The 19752-nt window shown below is 45.2% G+C and overlaps 1 non-coding gene and 2 pseudogenes across 1 annotated transcript; 1 reads left to right on the forward strand and 2 right to left on the reverse strand.

Moving 5' to 3' along the window:
- Positions 1–234: 234 nt before the first annotated feature.
- LOC142729623 (U2 spliceosomal RNA) lies at positions 235–410 on the reverse strand (annotated as a pseudogene).
- Positions 411–3120: 2710 nt separating this feature from the next.
- Positions 3121–3312, reverse strand: LOC142729605 (U2 spliceosomal RNA). Its single transcript, XR_012878383.1, has one exon. It is a non-coding gene; the product is annotated as a U2 spliceosomal RNA (small nuclear RNA).
- A 15385-nt stretch (positions 3313–18697) lies between these two features.
- On the forward strand, positions 18698–18872 carry LOC142729604 (U2 spliceosomal RNA; annotated as a pseudogene).
- The last annotated feature ends 880 nt before the right edge of the window (positions 18873–19752 follow it).

Genomic DNA, 19752 nt, shown 5'->3' on the forward strand with positions numbered 1-19752 from the left:
GTGAATGAGCTGTTCCAATGTGAAATGCCGGAAACACAGACACACAGACGACACAAAACAAGAGGTGGCAATGTATTCATTAATTGCATTTAATCAATTAGCTCATTATCACTCATGCATTGTCCAACAGGTGTTGAAATAATGGGATTAAAAGGGGAGATCCCTTCAGAAAGACAGAAACAATGGCAAACACAAAAAACACTTTTGGAATCTGATTTTAGTCAACACATAAGGAAAGGGTGCACCGGTCCTGGAAATACTGCAATACCAGGTCAATGCGTGGAGTGGACAGAGCAAGCTCTATTTCCATCTCCCTGTTCTAAAAACCCATTTAATATATGGTCCCCAGATAGGGGACGTATCAGATATTAAACTGATAAGAACAGATGCATGTTTCCCAGGCGAGCAATTGGCAGCATGTTCAGAACCATGTTTCTGTGAATAACTCCTGAACCGTAAGTCACAGACGCTCGCTCTTGGCTGCATTCGATTCAGCTCGTGGCAGCCAGTCTAAAAAACACTATCTTGGACTTCTCTGCATGTTTCCCAGGCGAGCAATTGGCAGCATGTTCAGAACCATGTTTCTGTGAATAACTCCTGAACCGTAAGTCACAGACGCCCGCTCTTGGCTGCATTCGATTCAGCTTGTGGCAGCCAGTCTAAAAAACACTATCTTGGACTTCTCTGCATGTTTCCCAGGTGAGCAATTGGCAGCATGTTCAGAACCATGTTTCTGTGAATAACTCCTGAACCGTAAGTCACAGACGCTCGCTCTTGGCTGCATTCGATTCAGCTCGTGGCAGCCAGTCTAAAAAACACTATCTTGGACTTCTCTGCATCTATCCCAGGCGAGCAATTGGCAGCATGTTCAGAACCATGTTTCTGTGAATAACTCTTGAACCGTAAGTCACAGACGCTCGCTCTTGGCTGCATTCGATTCAGCTCGTGGCAGCCAGTCTAAAAAACACTATCTTGGACTTCTCTGCATGTTTCCCAGGCGAGCAATTGGCAGCATGTTCAGAACCATGTTTCTGAGGCTAATTCCTTAACCGTAAGTCCAAGACGCTCGATCTTGGCGGCATTCGTCTCAGCGCCTGGCAATTAGTATAGGAGCACTGTGTTTGACTTCTCTGGATGTTTCCCAGGCGAGTTATTGACAAGTAAATCCTAGACGCTCGATCTTGGTTATTTTCGCTTTCGCGGCTGGCAGTAAAATAACCATGTTTCTGTGAATAACTCTTGAACCGTAAGTCACAGACGCTCGCTCTTGGCTGCATTCGATTCAGCTCGTGGCAGCCAGTCTAAAAAACACTATCTTGGACTTCTCTGCATGTTTCCCAGGCGAGCAATTGGCAGCATGTTCAGAACCATGTTTCTGTGAATAACTCCTGAACCGTAAGTCACAGACGCTCGCTCTTGGCTGCATTCGATTCAGCTCGTGGCAGCCAGTCTAAAAAACACTATCTTGGACTTCTCTGCATGTTTCCCAGGCGAGCAATTGGCAGCATGTTCAGAACCATGTTTCTGTGAATAACTCCTGAACCGTAAGTCACAGACGCTCGCTCTTGGCTGCATTCGATTCAGCTCGTGGCAGCCAGTCTAAAAAACACTATCTTGGACTTCTCTGCATGTATCCCAGGCGAGCAATTGGCAGCATGTTCAGAACCATGTTTCTGTGAATAACTCTTGAACCGTAAGTCACAGACGCTCGCTCTTGGCTGCATTCGATTCAGCTCGTGGCAGCCAGTCTAAAAAACACTATCTTGGACTTCTCTGCATGTTCCCCAGGCGAGCAATTGGCAGCATGTTCAGAACCATGTTTCTGAGGCTAATTCCTTAACCGTAAGTCCTAGACGCTCGATCTTGGCGGCATTCGTCTCAGCGCCTGGCAATTAGTATAGGAGCACTGTGTTTGACTTCTCTGGATGTTTCCCAGGCGAGTTATTGACAAGTAAATCCTAGACGCTCGATCTTGGTTATTTTCGCTTTCGCGGCTGGCAGTAAAAGAACCATGTTTCTGTGAATAACTCTTGAACCGTAAGTCACAGACGCTCGCTCTTGGCTGCATTCGATTCAGCTCGTGGCAGCCAGTCTTAAAAACACTATCTTGGACCTCTCTGCATGTTTCCCAGGCGAGCAATTGGCAGCATGTTCAGAACCATGTTTCTGTGAATAACTCCTGAACCGTAAGTCACAGACGCTCGCTCTTGGCTGCATTCGATTCAGCTCGTGGCAGTCAGTCTAAAAAACACTATCTTGGACTTCTCTGCATGTTTCCCAGGCGAGCAATTGGCAGCATGTTCAGAACCATGTTTCTGTGAATAACTCCTGAACCGTAAGTCACAGACGCTCGCTCTTGGCTGCATTCGATTCAGCTCGTGGCAGCCAGTCTAAAAAACACTATCTTGGACTTCTCTGCATGTTTCCCAGGCGAGCAATTGGCAGCATGTTCAGAACCATGTTTCTGAGGCTAATTCCTTAACCGTAAGTCCTAGACGCTCGATCTTGGCGGCATTCGTCTCAGCGCCTGGCAATTAGTATAGGAGCACTGTGTTTGACTTCTCTGGATGTTTCCCAGGCGAGTTATTGACAAGTAAATCCTAGACGCTCGATCTTGGTTATTTTCGCTTTCGCGGCTGGCAGTAAAAGAACCATGTTTCTGTGAATAACTCTTGAACCGTAAGTCACAGACGCTCGCTCTTGGCTGCATTCGATTCAGCTCGTGGCAGCCAGTCTAAAAAACACTATCTTGGACTTCTCTGCATGTTTCCCAGGCGAGCAATTGGCAGCATGTTCAGAACCATGTTTCTGTGAATAACTCCTGAACCGTAAGTCACAGACGCTCGCTCTTGGCTGCATTCGATTCGCGGAGAGAAGACAAGGAAGGTGAATGAGCTGTTCCAATGTGAAATGCCGGAAACACAGACACACAGACGACACAAAACAAGAGGTGGCAATGTATTCATTAATTTCAATTAATCAATTAGCTCATTATCACTCATGCATTGTCCAACAGGTGTTGAAATAATGGGATTAAAAGGGGAGATCACTTCAGAAAGACAGAAACAATGGCAAACACAAAAAACACTTTTGGAATCTGATTTTAGTCAACACATAAGGAAAGGGTGCACCGGTCCTGGAAATACTGCAATACCAGGTCAATGCGTGGAGTGGACAGAGCAAGCTCTATTTCCATCTCCCTGTTCTAAAAATCCATTTAATATATGGTCCCCAGATAGGGGACGTATCAGATATTAAACTGATAAGAACAGATTTTTTTTTTATTTTTTTTATTAAATCCTCAGATGGGATATTCAACGGTCCAAAACTACCATTAGAACATCAGTAACAGTTATAGGGCACTGTTTCCCATCATCATGTGGACTTTCTTTATTTCCAACAAATAATACACATAAATAAACATAAAATAGCTATTAGGAACAATTTACTACATCTATCCACTTTCTCACTTTCCACACTCCTTCAGCATCTTCTCCTCTTCTCCTTTTATCCCACAAAAAACAAACATATAATTTTCCTAACACCATTCTTACACTGTCTTTTACAGGAAATTCTTTTCTTTTAAATACATACACATTTCTAACATCCCATAATACTTCTTTTATACATGCAAGCAGCAACCACAACACTCTCTCTTTTTCTCCATTACACGCACACAAACCAAACATAAACATTTCAAAAGATAACAAACTTACCCCAGTCAACTCTTTACATAACGGTCCTATTCTCTTTATCACTTCTCTTGCATACTGGCAATTCCAAAACAAATGAACAATACTCTCTTTTCCATTACAGCCAGACCTCGGGCACGCATCACTCCTGACCAAACCTCGATTCCTCTGGAACTCTCTAACCGGTAGTACTCCGTGAAGGCTTTGCCAGACTAACTCTCTCTGTTTATTCGTTAAGCCATCCATTCTTACTTTCTTCCATACTTTACTTACATCTCTTCCTCTCACCATATTTATACTACACTCAGTCTCTCTACATTCAATCATCCTATACACTAGACTCTTATTTCGCAACATTCTGACATCCACATCCCGTAATTCATATTTACCAAGGAACTTGTACATCCATACATACCACACAGGAATGACGAAGGAAACAGGACGACGCAAATCTCGCACACACCACTTCATTCGAATCAAATAGGTACCAAATAAATATCTACACATATATGCGTACTTTCCATCTGATCTAACTACTCTCAATAGAAAGATAACCAAATTTACCCCAAAATAAATTTCTAAATTTGGAAACCCAAGACCTCCCTTATCTATACTTTTCACTAAAATTTCTCTTTTAGCCCTCTCCATTTTGGATCCCCATAAAAAAACAAACAAAATTCTATTTAGACTCCTAAGACCCATATAGCTTGGTGGAAAGACTATGGCAATAAACAAAAAGATCGGTAAAATAATGCTTTTGATTACTAAGATTTTCCCAAAGAAGGATAAACTCCTCATTTTCCAAAAATTTAACTTGTTTTCAACTTTTTTCTTAGCATCTTCCCAACATTCCGCACCATCCAATCTTTCATTGAACTTTACACCCAAAACCTTAATTGGTCCATTCACTACATTCACTCCTATATCCCTCCTCAAAACGCCTTTTCCAAAATTTTTACATTCGCTCTTGTCCCAATTCACACGAAAAGCAGACACGCTACAAAAGAAGGACACTAGCAATTTCACTCGTCTCACTGAACACTCAGAATCACACCAAACACAAACATCATCCATATAACCACTTACTTTCCATTCTTTCCCTCCTCCACCTGGCACATGTACACCACGAATAACTTTGTCCTTTCTTATCATACACAACAAAGGTTCAATTGAACAAATAAAAACAATCGCAGACAACGGACATCCTTGACGCACGCCTGACAACACATTCACTTTCCTTCATACATGCCCATTCAATAACACCCGACTATATATCCCTTTATATAGGCTTCTAATACGCCAGACAAACTCAACTGGAAACCCCATTCTAACTAAAACCTTAAATAAATAACTATGAGATAACCTGTCATAGGCTTTTTCAAAGTCTAAACTTAATAAAAAGACATCATTTTTCCTCTCCATAGAGTCCCATAAACAATCTCTCAGCATACACACATTCTCATGCAATCTTCTTCCAGGCACTGCACAACACTGTTCTTCCCCAATCACACTCTCTATCACATCACGCATCCTATTCGCGATCACCTTTGCATAAATTTTATAATCACAATTGAGCAACGTTATTGGACGCCAATTCTTCAAATCTTTCAAATCCCCTTTTTTTGGTATCAATACAATTACTCCTGCACGCATACTCGCAACCATTTCTTCATTCGTCCACATATATTTACATACTTCGAAGAAATCACGCCCTATCACATCCCACATACGTCTATAAAATTCTATTGGTAATCCGTCTTCACCAGGCGTTTTATTTACCGCCATACTATTTATTACCTTCCATAATTCTTCTATCACCAACTCTTTCATGACACCTTGTTTTTCTACATCACTCAACTTACCATCCAAAACTTTTAGCACATCACTTTCCATATCTTCATCTCTCCACTTATTTGCATACAAATCCTCATAAAAACTCGCAACTTCTTCACTTACTCCATCACCGCTCACCTCATTGCCATCTCTTCCAACCAACACATTCATACTTTGTCTTTTACTAAAGACTTTTTTGAAAAAAAACCTGCTACACTTCTCATCAAACTCCATTTTATCTAATTTTGCCCTATAAATAATACTTTTTCCTCTATCATTCAAATATTCATTAATCTCTCTTCTTACACACAAGATATCTTCATTCACTTCCGCACCGCTCTCTCTCAATTTATACAATAAATTCAGACGTGCATTTAGTCTCACATACTTCTCTCTTTTAACTGCAGCAGTTTTATACCCAAGATTCCTAAAAAATATTTTTGTTTTCCATTTAACCCAATCCCACCATTTACCTATATTATTGAAAGTTCCTTTTTGTCTACACCAACTCTCATACTTTCTAGCATACTCCTTTCTCACATCTTCACTTTCCATCAAATTAACATTTAATTTCCATAAACCACGCCCAGACACATTGTTTACATCCACATCTACTTCACATATAACCAATTCATGGTCAGAAAATACCACTTGCTGTTGACTGTAACTTAAAGGAACTAAGTTCCGAGAAATAAAACAATAATCTAAACAACTATGTATTCTACCTCTATCTGCATGATAGGTATTCAACCTGGGATCGATTTTGCATAATTTCTGCATGTCCGATAAATGAAAATCATTAATTATTTCTAATAATACTTTCCCTGAAATATCGACAGTACTTTTACTAATATCACAGTTCATGTCTCCAACTAATATTACCGGTAGCCCTCCTGGAACGAAAAACTTAATTTTATCAAACAAATTTTTTCTTTCAACTTTGTCCGTTGACGCATAAACATTAATGATACAAAACTTAACATTTTTATAGCTAAAAAAGGCCAAGATACACCTCCCCTCCTCTATAACTGTATAACTAATAAGAGACACTTCTTTTCCCTTAACTAAAATTCCCAGCCCATCATTTTCATTTGATACACTCCATGACCAAATTGAACTTCCATGCACCCATTCATCACTACTAATTGCTTCATTCAAACCACATTCTTGCAAACAATATATGACTGCATTTTCTTGTGCAAGAAACTCTAATATGGCAGTTCTTCTATTCTTAGTTTTAAACACTCTCACATTTTGTGAAGCGATTTTGACTCCCATATTGCCAAAAAACTTTTAGCTCATGGAGAACACTGAAAAAACAGAACAAAGGAAAAACATTATCTATAAAGTTCCACCACCATCCACAACGTCCGCAATGTCTTCCTCCAGCGTTTGCAACGAAGAGCCGGCTTGCGGGGTTTGGTTTTCACCCTCCTCACTACGTCTTTTCTTGAAAACCCTCCTCTGCACGCACAATGCTTGGCCATCTTCGTCTGATTCATCCCCACCACCCTCCCTTTGACTCTTTACCGTCTCTATGCTTGATGGGAACTCATGAATATTCGTTGGATCTGATTCATGCACCGCCTCCCCTGCCTCTTCAAACAGCTCCTCAAAGTGCCTCATCAGGGGTAAGAAAGGGTGGGGCCCACCTGGTTGCAAAATCTGTGGCTCACTTACTTTCAGCTTCTGTGCTCCGCCCGAGTCTTTCACCACACTAGCATAAGACTTTACCTGTTGCATTTGTCTTTGCTTTCTTTGCTCCTCCTGTCTCTGCTGTGCTGCTTTGGTTTTTTCCTCATTTGCAGCCCTTTGAGCATCTGCTACAGGACAAAACTTGTACATGTGGTCAGTCCCCCCACACGCATCACAGGATTTTGGGGTGGGGCACTCACCTGCAGTGTGGCCTTCTTGTTTGCAATTTCTGCAACACACTGATTTATCACAGAAGACCTGTGTGTGACCAAAGGAAAAACATTTCCTGCAATACCTTGGCTGTCCTGGATAACTTAGAAAACCACGGTGCCCTGCGACAGAGAAACTTGACGGTGGGTGTTGAAAACCCCCAACACAGTTTAAGTCACGTTTCAGCTTGACTTGAAATCTGTACTTACAGTTAAAAATCCCTAGGATGTTGGTCTGTGCAACTCCTCCTTTCACATACTCACAGTACTTGAGCAGGAAATTCACCAGCAGATCAATCTTGGTGTAAGGGTTATACACATGTACAAGCAAGTTAATTTCATTGAATCCAAACAATGGTGTAACTTTAACTCCTTGCATCATGGGATCTTCAGTGTTGTTTCTCAGCCACTCATATACATTAAGGCAAGTAAAATCCTCATGGAACGTGACATCGTACGCACCTGTTTTTGGAAAGTCTTGTACAGCATAGATGTCTTGCCTTTCTGCTCCAGCCTTTTTTTCGATAAGATCTGCAACCACAAATTTCACGTTGTTCTTGTTGGCTTCTCTCGGGGGCACTTCAATCCGGATGGTATTCTTGATGGCAGCCATTCTTCACAATAAACCTGTCGGTACAAAACCACAGCAAAAAAAGTTTCCCGTAAACGGAAACGGAGGATCGCTCCAAACTCGCACCTCCAGCCCAAACCAGGCAATAAACCTGATCTGAGCCAAAAGGCCGAGAAGCGATAACCCGAACGGGCCGCGCGTTGCCTGAGCCTGCCCGATACTGCTGTTCAGCCCTTGCAGCGATTCAGCCTACTTCTAGGCAATTCCATGGGGCCCTGCAGGCTCACACACTCACAGCTACACGGGAGGTGAATAAAGGCCGGAGAGGAAGCCAGACAGGATTTGCTTCTTTTGCTTGCACCACAATGCAGTGCTGAAAGAGGAGGAATCTACATAAAAACGCCTTCCTGGCAACGCCCAAATGCCCTGCTGCCATGCAGATAAACACTGGCAGCGGCAGCAAGTGCATGCCCACAGCCACCCCTTGTTCCTTCACACCTTGTATCAGCTGTAATCCAGTCCAGTCCAGTGCTGCCTGCTGAGCAGCACTGACCAACACTGCCTGGGCCCAGGCTTTTATCTCTGAGGCCCCATTATGATGTCAGAAAGCTAGCTCTGGCTCCTCAGGGCTCCACTATGACACGTGCAAAGTTCCCGTCTGAACTTTATATAAGACGGTGCGGCTCAGTCAGTCACTCAGTGTTGCCTGAGAGGGCAACACTGCAACAGCCAGCCGCCAGGCTGTCTTTTTTTGCACAGCTAGTTGCCTCCAGGAGAATACGATTGCGCTATCGAATTGGTACCAGGAGCTAAGCTTCCTAAGGGTAGGATATTTAATCTTTCTTGTCCCGAACGTGAAGCTATGAGAGTGTATATCCAGGAATCCCTGGCCAAGGGTTACATTCGTCCCTCTTCTTCTCCGGTAGGTGCTGGCTTCTTCTTCGTGGGGAAGAAGGATGGTGGTCTTAGGCCATGCATTGACTACCGTAGCCTGAATAAGGTCACGGTAAGGAACCAGTATCCCCTTCCTTTGATTCCTGATCTCTTTAATCAGGTTCAGGGGGCCCAATGGTTTTCTAAATTGGATCTACGGGGGGCGTATAACCTTATTCGCATCAAAGAGGGGGATGAGTGGAAGACTGCGTTTAACACGCCCGAAGGCCATTTTGAATACCTCGTCATGCCCTTTGGGTTGTGTAATGCCCCTGCGGTCTTCCAGAATTTCATAAATGAGATTTTGAGAAATTACCTGGGGATTTTTCTGGTAGTGTACCTTGATGACATACTGGTGTTTTCCAAGGACTGGTCCTCCCACGTGGAGCATGTCAGGAAGGTGCTCCAGGTCCTTCGGGAAAATAAACTGTTTGCCAAAACCGAAAAATGTGTGTTTGGGGTACAGGAGATTCCATTTTTGGGTCAAATCCTCACTCCTCATGAATTCCGCATGGACCCAGCCAAGGTTCAGGCTGTGGCGGAATGGGTCCAACCTGCCTCCCTGAAGGCGTTACAGTGTTTTTTGGGGTTTGCTAATTATTACAGGAGATTTATTGCTAACTTCTCGGTCATCGCTAAGCCCCTTACGGACCTCACTCGCAAAGGTGCTGATCTCCTCCACTGGCCTCCTGAGGCTGTCCAGGCTTTTGAGGTCCTTAAGAAGTGCTTTGTCTCGGCCCCGGTGCTGGTTCAGCCCAACCAAATGGAGCCATTTATCGTGGAAGTTGACGCATCTGAGGTGGGAGTGGGGGCTGTCTTGTCCCAGGGTACCAGGTCCCTCACCCATCTCCGCCCCTGTGCCTACTTCTCCAGGAAGTTTTCGCCAACTGAAAGTAACTATGATATTGGCAACCGCGAACTCTTAGCCATTAAATGGGCATTTGAAGAGTGGCGCCACTTCCTGGAGGGGGCTAGGCACCAGGTAACGGTCCTTACCGACCACAAGAATCTGGTGTTCCTAGAATCTGCCCGGAGGCTAAACCCGAGACAAGCTCGATGGGCGTTATTTTTTACCAGATTCAATTTTTTGGTTACCTATAGGGCTGGGTCTAAAAATATTAAGGCTGATGCACTGTCGCGTAGCTTCATGGCCAGCCCTCCTTCGGAGGAAGATCCTGCTTGTATTTTGCCTCCAGGTATAATCATTTCCTCGATCGATTCTGATTTAGTCTCTGAAATTGCTGCTGATCAAGGTGCAGCTCCCGGGAACCTTCCTGAGAACAAGCTGTTTGTTCCCCTGCAATTCCGGCTAAGGGTACTTAGGGAAAATCATGACTGCGCACTATCTGGCCATCCAGGCATCCTGGGTACCAAACACCTCATTACCAGAAATTATTGGTGGCCTGGGTTGCCTAAAGACGTTAAGGCCTACGTCGCCGCTTGTGAGGTTTGTGCTAGGTCCAAGACTCCCAGGTCCCGACCAGCGGGCTTACTGCGTTCGTTGCCCATTCCCCAGAGACCTTGGACACATATCTCCATGGATTTTATCACCGATTTGCCTCCATCCCAAGGCAAGTCGGTGGTGTGGGTGGTGGTGGACCGCTTCAGTAAGATGTGCCACTTTGTGCCCCTCAAGAAACTACCCAACGCCAAAACGTTGGCTACCTTGTTTGTCAAACACATCCTGCGTCTCCATGGGGTCCCTGTCAATATTGTTTCGGACAGAGGGGTACAATTTGTTTCATTGTTTTGGAGAGCCTTCTGTATGAAGTTGGGGATTGATCTGTCCTTCTCCTCTGCCTTCCATCCTGAAACCAATGGCCAAACGGAGAGGACTAATCAGTCTCTAGAACAATACTTAAGGTGTTTTGTCTCTGACTGTCAATTTGATTGGGTCTCTTTCATTCCCCTCGCCGAATTTTCCCTTAATAACCGGGTCAGTAACTCGTCTGGGGTCTCTCCTTTTTTTTGTAATTTTGGGTTTAATCCACGGTTCCCCTCCGTTTCACCTGGTAGTTCCAACAATCCTGAGGTAGAGGTCGTTCATCGGGAACTGTGCACAGTCTGGGCCCAGGTTCAGAAAAACCTAGAGGTGTCCCAGAGCGTACAAAAAACTCAGGCTGATAAAAAACGTTCTGCTAACCCCCTGTTTATGGTCGGGGATCTGGTGTGGTTGTCGTCTAGGAACTTGCGTCTCAAGGTTCCGTCCAAGAAGTTTGCTCCCCGGTTTATTGGGCCGTATAAGGTCATTGAGGTCCTCAATCCTGTCTCCTTCCGGCTGGAGTTACCCCCGTCTTTTCGGATACACGACGTGTTTCATGCCTCCCTCCTCAAACGCTGCTCCCCGTCCTTGGCTCCCTCGAGGAGACCTCCTGTTCCCATCCTCACCCCGGAGGGGGTGGAATTCGAGGTGGCCAGGATTGTGGACAGCAAGATGGTCCAAGGCTCCCTCCAGTACCTGGTCCATTGGAGAGGATACGGGCCCGAGGAGAGGACTTGGGTACCCGCCCGGGATGTTCACGCTGGGGTATTGGTCAGGAAGTTCCACCTGCGTTTCCCCAGTAAGCCAGGTCCACTTAGAAAGGGTCCGGTGGCCCCTCATAAAAGGGGGGGTACTGTAAAGGATCTGCCAGGCACTGCGGGGTTAACTCCCAGAACTAATCAGTCAGCACCTGAGAATACATCCCTGAGACTGACTCCTGCTTCCACCATTCAGGCTGGCAGGCTTAGGAGTGGGAGAGCCTATCGTAACCTGGCCAGACTCAGCTAGCTCCCGCCCTCGGTCTATTTAAGCCTGCACTTCCTGTCCCTCGGTGCTTGTTATTGCTTTTGTTTCCTTCCTTGTGGTTCCTGGCCCAGCTACAGCTCCTGCTATTTTTGATCCTGCTCCATACCGACCCTGGCTTACCGACTACTCTTCTGCTTTTCGTTTTGTACCTCGCACACTCCTGGCTTGACTCGGCTCGTTCACCACTCTGGTTGCTCACGGTGTTGCCGTGGGCAACGGCCCCTTTTCCTTGCTTGTGTTCCTTGTTTGTTTGTCGTGTTTGTCGTGCACTTACTGAGCGCAGGGACCGCCGCCCAGTTGTACCCCGTCGCCTAGGGCGGGTCGTTGCAAGTAGGCAGGGACAGAGTGGCGGGTAGATTAGGGCTCACTTGTCCGTCTCCCTACCCCCTGCCGTTACACCTCCCTTTTAGGTAAGTTAAAGAGCTGCACCTGAGCCAGCCACTGATTGATGCAGCACCACAGTCAAATAGTGGAGTGGAGTAGGGGAACAGCAAACAGCCATTAAAGCCGCCCGCCCGCCCGCCCGCCCGCCCGCCCGCCACAATGGACCTACCTGTGTACACTAGATGGATGTGATGGAATGTACTGTCGTCCCTACATTTCAAGAAGGAGTAAGAATTGCAGTTGCAACAAAGCCTTGCTTGCCTACAAAGAGAGCAGCAATTTGGATTTGTTACTATTTTACCTAGAAGAATAACAAACTGTGCAAGGATGGAGGTTGTAGGAGCAAGGAGAAGTTGTCTGTAAAGTTGGTGGATGCTTATTTTCCATTTTGCAGTCCCTTGTCTCCCTCTTGTGGCCTCCTGGAGGCAACTAGCTGTGCAAAAAAAGACAGCCTGGCGGCCGGCTGTTGCAGTGTTGCCCTCTCAGGCAACACTGAGTGACTGACTGAGCCGCACCGTCTTATATAAAGTTCAGACGGAACTTTGCACGTGTCATAGTGGAGCCCTGAGGAGCCAGAGCCAGCTTTCTGACATCATAATGGGGCCTCAGAGATAAAAGCCTGGGCCCAGGCAGTGTTGGTCAGTGCTGCTCAGCAGGCAGCACTGGACTGGACTGGATTACAGCTGATACAAGGTGTGAAGGAACAAGGGGTGGCTGTGGGCATGCACTTGCTGCCGCTGCCAGTGTTTATCTGCATGGCAGCAGGGCATTTGGGCGTTGCCAGGAAGGCGTTTTTATGGAGATTCCTCCTCTTTCAGCACTGCATTGTGGTGCAAGCAAAAGAAGCAAATCCTGTCTGGCTTCCTCTCCGGCCTTTATTCACCTCCCGTGTAGCTGTGAGTGTGTGAGCCTGCAGGGCCCCATGGAATTGCCTAGAAGTAGGCTGAATCGCTGCAAGGGCTGAACAGCAGTATCGGGCAGGCTCGGGCAACGCGCGGCCCGTTCGGGTTATCGCTTCTCGGCCTTTTGGCTAAGACCAAGTGTATTTATACAGGAGGTTTTTTCAGAAGGTGCCTGGGGTACCCGGCTACTTGGCCTGGGGGGATCGTCACAGGTTTATCGCCTTGACTTCACCCCCCTGCAGCTATTGGGTAGTCGGACTAGTCCTCAGGCAACGAGAAGGGATCACTAGGCGGACGGCTTGCGCCGGACGGCCTAGAAGGGCGATTCCTTTTTGCGACAAGCTGTGTTGGGACAAGCTGTGATGCCGTTCACATACGGATTCGTGACTGGGGAGACCCAGTTGCGACAGTCTATCCGGATTGAGGTCGAGGAGAAACATCGCCAGCGGAGGAACCTGAAGTTCATAGTAGGGGAAATCTTGCTTGGCTTCTTCGGCCTCAGACGGGAGAATATCCTGTGTCTTAATGACCAGGAAGGCCGCGGACGATATACCATCTCCTTTTGTACCGCGGCCTGCTGCGACACCATCTGTGCAGCCCTGTCTGGTGCGGACCAGACAGATGAGCGCCTGGACGGGCTCAATTTCTCGTTCCTCTACGGCGAGGAATCCATTCCACTCGTCGTGGTGATGCATAGCCCGTTTGTCCCTGCCAGGGACATCGAGATTTTCCTAGGGCGATATTGTAAAGAGATACACTTCAGCCATGAAGTAAAAAATGCAGAGGGCTTCTGGAATGGCAAACGGAAGTACTTCGTGAAGTTCTTCCAAGACCCAAGTGGCATACGAGGCTTTGTACATCCGCCAGCCAACTTTGCCATTGGGAGGAACCGGGGTTATCTCTTTTACCCCCAGATGCCCCGGTTCTGCTGGAACTGCCAGTCGTATGGACATACAAAAGACGCATGCAGTGAAGGTCATGTCATACGCTGTAACAAATGTGGAGGCCTTGGGCACGTGGCCTCCAAGTGCAGTTCCAGCACCATGTGTAACCTGTGCGGGGAGACAGGACACATGTACAAAGATTGTCCAAAGAGAACGCAGTCATTGAGGGGTGAACCCAAACCTGGGCCACCCCGACCGGGGCCAGGGCAGCAGCCTGCAACAGGTGTGGGCACTGCTGGTAATGCCCCGGGACCTACCGAAGGGTCAGGGCCAATACCCCCCACTCCACGTGTGGAGGGTGGTCCTAGGGATTCCAAGGGGGCCGAGCAGGGCTGTTCTAGCTCTGTAATGAAGGCCCCAAGCTCCAACCCGGAACCGGTCGGAAAAAAGTCTCGCCGGTCCTCGATACCCACAAAAGGGGACTGGGCAGAGATGGTGGCTGGTGAAGAGCCAAATAAGGAGTCCAGACGCAGGGGCTCCTTGCGGGATACCCCAAGCACCAGCCGCCACCGATCGGCTGGGGAGCTAGAGTCCGTCCCTCTTGTTACGCCAATAGAGGGTCGGATGCAGACGGCTTTAGATGCAGTAGGCGGAATGATGAGAAAGAAGGAAGGGACCTCACAGGCTCCTGAGCAACCCGAGATGACCAGCGATCCGGAGAGACCTGTAGCCGCACCTGAGGTAGCAGAGGCCGGAGATCGTGACGGAGATGACATCAGCCAGGAGACCGAGGAGACATCGAGTGAGGAGGACGAGGACGGAGCGCGTATGGATTTATCCAGTACGGGGAAGAGGACGAGAGAAGAGGACGTGTCCACAATTAAGAGGAAAACACTATGCCGCAGCTCGGATGAAAGCGAATTCAGGGGAAGAGTCGGGTCTAAACATCTATCCGGCTCTGACCCTGTGAACATCTTGGAGTTCGCGTCCCCGGATGCGGGGCAGCCTGACTCCCAGAGTATATCGGGGTCGGGCTCCTCAGAAGTGGACACTGACTCTCCATAAGTGATGCCTTCTAGTACCCTAAAATTCTCCTCACTGAATGTGAGGTCCCTAAAGAGCCCTGTTCGCAGGGCTGCTTTATTTTCTTTTCTTGAGACAATGGACTTTGATTTTTGCCTACTGCAGGAGTGTGGAATCCCTAACAGCATGGACTATATGGATTTAAAACAAGACTGGAAGCTGGGCCCTTCGGTGTGGTCTGGAGCCAATGACTGTCGTTCTTCAGGTGTGGGATTACTCTGCCGTGGCCGTTTTATTTCCATACAAAATGTGATTGAGATTATGCCCGGCAGAGCTGTTTTAACCCACCTACATATTAATGGACTTTTAATTCGTATTTTAAATGTGTATGCCCCTCCTGACAAACAGGAGCGGGCAGAACTTTTTAAGATATTACCACTGTTTTGTGTTGGGTCTACCCCCCTGCTGGTAGGGGGTGATTTTAACTGCATAAGAGAAGGAGAGTGCCGGCAGGGGGGTGATGCAAATAGAAAAGACCTAACTACCTACCTGCTCAAAAATTTTATTGATGATTTTAAATTACGCGATTGCTGGAAGGATCTCTTGCCAGGAGACCCAGGCGCCACATGGTCGAATGGAAGAGTGAGCTCCAGAATCGATTTTATCTTTGCCTCTCATGATTTTACCCCTCAAAAATGCATGCTTTTAAATAATATCTTTTCAGATCACAAACTCCTAAATGTGTCTCTGGAGCTCGAGGGAGAGCAAAAAGTAAGTAAGGGCCTCTGGAGGTTGAACGCCACACTCCTGGAGGACCCCGAAATTAAAAATGAGTTTGTGCGGACCTACCAGTGCTGGCAATTACAGAGAAAACCCCACGAGACCATGCTGCACTGGTGGGAGGGCATTAAACCAAAAATTAAATTATTTTTTATCCGAGCAGGTAGGAAGAAAGCTAGAGAAAAGAAACAGTGGTTTTATGTTCTTAATAAGCGTCTACATGTGCTTTTTAAATTGAAGGATGTTGGGTTTGATGTGGATTCTGATATTTTAAACTTAAAAGCTGAAATAAAAAAATGTCTTGATGATAAAGGTAAACAAATAATTTTTAACTCCCACGTGAAGCATCTAGAAGAAGACGAGAAGTGCTCCCGATTCTTTTTTAAAAAGGTAAATGACAAAAGAGACGCTATTTTAAACCTAGAAGGGGAGACTTCCGTGGGAGGAATGTTAAATGCAGCTTTTAATTTTTACCAACTCCTTTTTAGCAAAAAAGCTATTGATGAATCCTTTTTAAATCATGCTCTTAACTCCCTTGATTTTAAGTTAGATACTTTGGACCAGGAGGTTTTATCCCGGGATCTTAATTTAGAGGAACTTTTATTTGTTTTTAAAAGTTTTTCAGCGGGAAAGGCCCCTGGGGAGGATGGGTTGCCTATTGAATTTTATCTAACTTTTTGGGATGTTTTAAAAGAGGATATGATTTTACTATATAAAGAGGCTTTTATTGTAGAAGAGCTGCCCCCTTCTTGGAGAAGGGGGATTGTGTCCCTAATTTTTAAAAAGAAGGGTGGAAAGGACCAGCTCAAAAATTGGCGCCCGATTACGCTTTTAAATGTAGATTATAAAATTTTAGCCAAACTGATAGCGGTCCGTTTTAAACCTTTTATCAGTAAATTAATCCACCCAAATCAGGTCTGTGGGGTACCTGGTAGATCTATCACTGAGTCCCTTAATATTTTAAGAGATGTTATTTGGTATTTTAAAGATCGAGGCCAAAACCTTGCTATTTTATCCCTTGACTTTGAAAAGGCCTTTGATAGAGTGTCCCATGAGTTCCTTTTTATGGTTCTTAAAAAAATGGCGGTGCCTGATTTTATTATAAGTCGTGTGATGCTTTTATATCGGTCCTGTTTTAGTGAGATTTCTATAAATGGATTTTTAACTAGTGGTGTTCCTCTTTTATCTGGAGTCAAGCAAGGGTGCCCATTGTCTCCCCTACTATTTATTTGCGCAATGGAGCCCCTTTTAGCCATGCTCAGGAACAATAAAGTTATTAGAGGCGCCCCAATACCTGGTGGGAGGGGCAACCAAGTAAAGTTATTAAGCTACATGGATGATGTGACAATTCTGTGCCCCGATTCATCATCCAAGAGGAGGGCGCTGAGGAACACCACCTTTTTCTGCGAGGCTTCTGGTTTTAAACTTAACATTGATAAATGTGACTGTTTTAATATAGGAGGCTGGGATTCCTCCCTGACCCCAGGAGTCAGAATGCAGAAGGACCAGATTAAAATTTTAGGGATTGTTTTTAATCAGGCGAACAATGGGACCTCTAACTGGGACTCAGTGATAGCAAAAATAGAGAAGAAGGTTTTAATGTGGGATCTTAGGAGCCTCACGATGGAGGGGAAAATTTTAATCATAAAAATGATTTTAATCCCAATAATGCTCTATGTGGCCATGGTTTTCCCTCCATCCATTTTATATATTAAAAAGCTAACACGCATTTGTTTTATGTTTCTGTGGGGCTCCAAGATGGAAAAATTAAAACGTGATTTTATGTATAAAGGTAAAGACAATGGCGGGAGAGATGTTCCTAACCTTTTTACATTTTTTTATATCAAATATTTCTGCTTCTGTTTTAAAATGTTTAAATCCGATGGCATTTTTAGCTGCTTTTTAAAATACGCAGCGGGCATGGTTTTTAAACGTTGGGCTCGTATCTCCTTAAATTCTCCTGTGCTTCTGTGTCCCCCAAAACACTATGTGGTGCTAGAAAAGACTGTTAGGCTCCTGAGCCTCCAAGAATTGGAGCCTGACATATTGGGGGACCAGAGGAAGGTGTCAGTGGCGTGCAGACACGGAGAAGAGACAGTGGCAGTGTCCAATTTCTCGCAGGCAAGGTCCAAGCAAGTGTGGCGAAATGTGTATGGAAAATATCTTGCAAATGTGCATAAGGACCTTGCCTGGGCAATCGTCCACCAGTGCCTCCCTACACGTGCATTCCAACATAGGAGAGGACTGGTGGCGAGAGCCAAGTGCCCACGAGATAGGTGCGGGAATGACGAAACAGTAATGCACTTGTTCTGGAACTGCCACTATGCACAGGAGGTATGGAGGAAAGCAGGCCTTTTACTAAAATGGATCTGTGGTCTTAAAGATTTTAAGTACGAATACGTTTTTTATGGCCTTTTTACCTGCCCATCATTCAGACAGCAGATGATCTGCTGGATGATTATTAATTGTTTTAAAAATGCCATCTGGAAGGTTAGGAACATTCTTCTTTTTAAACGTGATTTTATTGACATTACAGACTGTGTCAAGATTGCGCTAAGTGAGCTGTATGTCTACTACCTCAGAGACAAAAAAAATTTAGGAGCAAAAGAGGCGGCATCCATGTGGTGTCTGTCTCTGTGGAACACGATTACCATGTAAATAATTTATGTATTTGTAATTGTGATTTTACTGCTTGTTTTATCCTGCCATTGTCATATTTTTAAAGAAACCTTCTTCTCGTTAAAAATTTATTGCTTTTATCATTTTAATGAAATGTATTAAAAATAAACATTTTATTACTGAATTTAATTTTACAAAAAGGTTTTAATGAAATGAATTATAAAAACTTTTTGTTACTGAATTTTATTAAAGAAAAATGTACAAACAAATAATTTATTACAGAATTGTATTACACCAAAAATATTTTATGAAATGTACAACAAGCATTTTATTACTGAATTTTATTCTATGAAATGTATTCTCTGTATATATATATATGTGTCAATAAAATTTTGTTGAAACCTTATCTGTTCTTATCAGTTTAATATCTGATACGTCCCCTATCTGGGGACCATATATTAAATGGATTTTTAGAACAGGGAGATGGAAATAGAGCTTGCTCTGTCCACTCCACGCATTGACCTGGTATTGCAGTATTTCCAGGACCGGTGCACCCTTTCCTTATGTGTTGACTAAAATCAGATTCCAAAAGTGTTTTTTGTGTTTGCCATTGTTTCTGTCTTTCTGAAGGGATCTCCCCTTTTAATCCCATTATTTCAACACCTGTTGGACAATGCATGAGTGATAATGAGCTAATTGATTAAATGCAATTAATGAATACATTGCCACCTCTTGTTTTGTGTCGTCTGTGTGTCTGTGTTTCCGGCATTTCACATTGGAACAGCTCATTCACCTTCCTTGTCTTCTCTCCGCCCTCCCTTTTAGGTAAGTTAAAGAGCTGCACCTGAGCCAGCCACTGATTGATGCAGCACCACAGTCAAATAGTGGAGTGGAGTAGGGGAACAGCAAACAGCCATTAAAGCCGCCCACCCGCCCGCCCGCCACAATGGACCTACCTGTGTACACTAGATGGATGTGATGGAATGTACTGTCATCCCTACATTTCAAGAAGGAGTAAGAATTGCAGTTGCAACAAAGCCTTGCTTGCCTACAAAGAGAGCAGCAATTTGGATTTGTTACTATGTTACCTAGAAGAATAACAAACTGTGCAAGGATGGAGGTTGTAGGAGCAAGGAGAAGTTGTCTGTAAAGTTGGTGGATGCTTATTTTCCATTTTGCAGTCCCTTGTCTCCCTCTTGTGGCCTCCTGAAGGCAACTAGCTGTGCAAAAAAAGACAGCCTGGCGGCCGGCTGTTGCAGTGTTGCCCTCTCAGGCAACACTGAGTGACTGACTGAGCCGCACCGTCTTATATAAAGTTCAGACGGAACTTTGCACGTGTCATAGTGGAGCCCTGAGGAGCCAGAGCCAGCTTTCTGACATCATAATGGGGCCTCAGAGATAAAAGCCTGGGCCCAGGCAGTGTTGGTCAGTGCTGCTCA

The sequence above is a fragment of the Rhinoderma darwinii genome, unplaced genomic scaffold, assembly GCF_050947455.1.
Source record: "Rhinoderma darwinii isolate aRhiDar2 unplaced genomic scaffold, aRhiDar2.hap1 Scaffold_729, whole genome shotgun sequence".
NCBI lineage: Eukaryota > Metazoa > Chordata > Amphibia > Anura > Rhinodermatidae > Rhinoderma > Rhinoderma darwinii.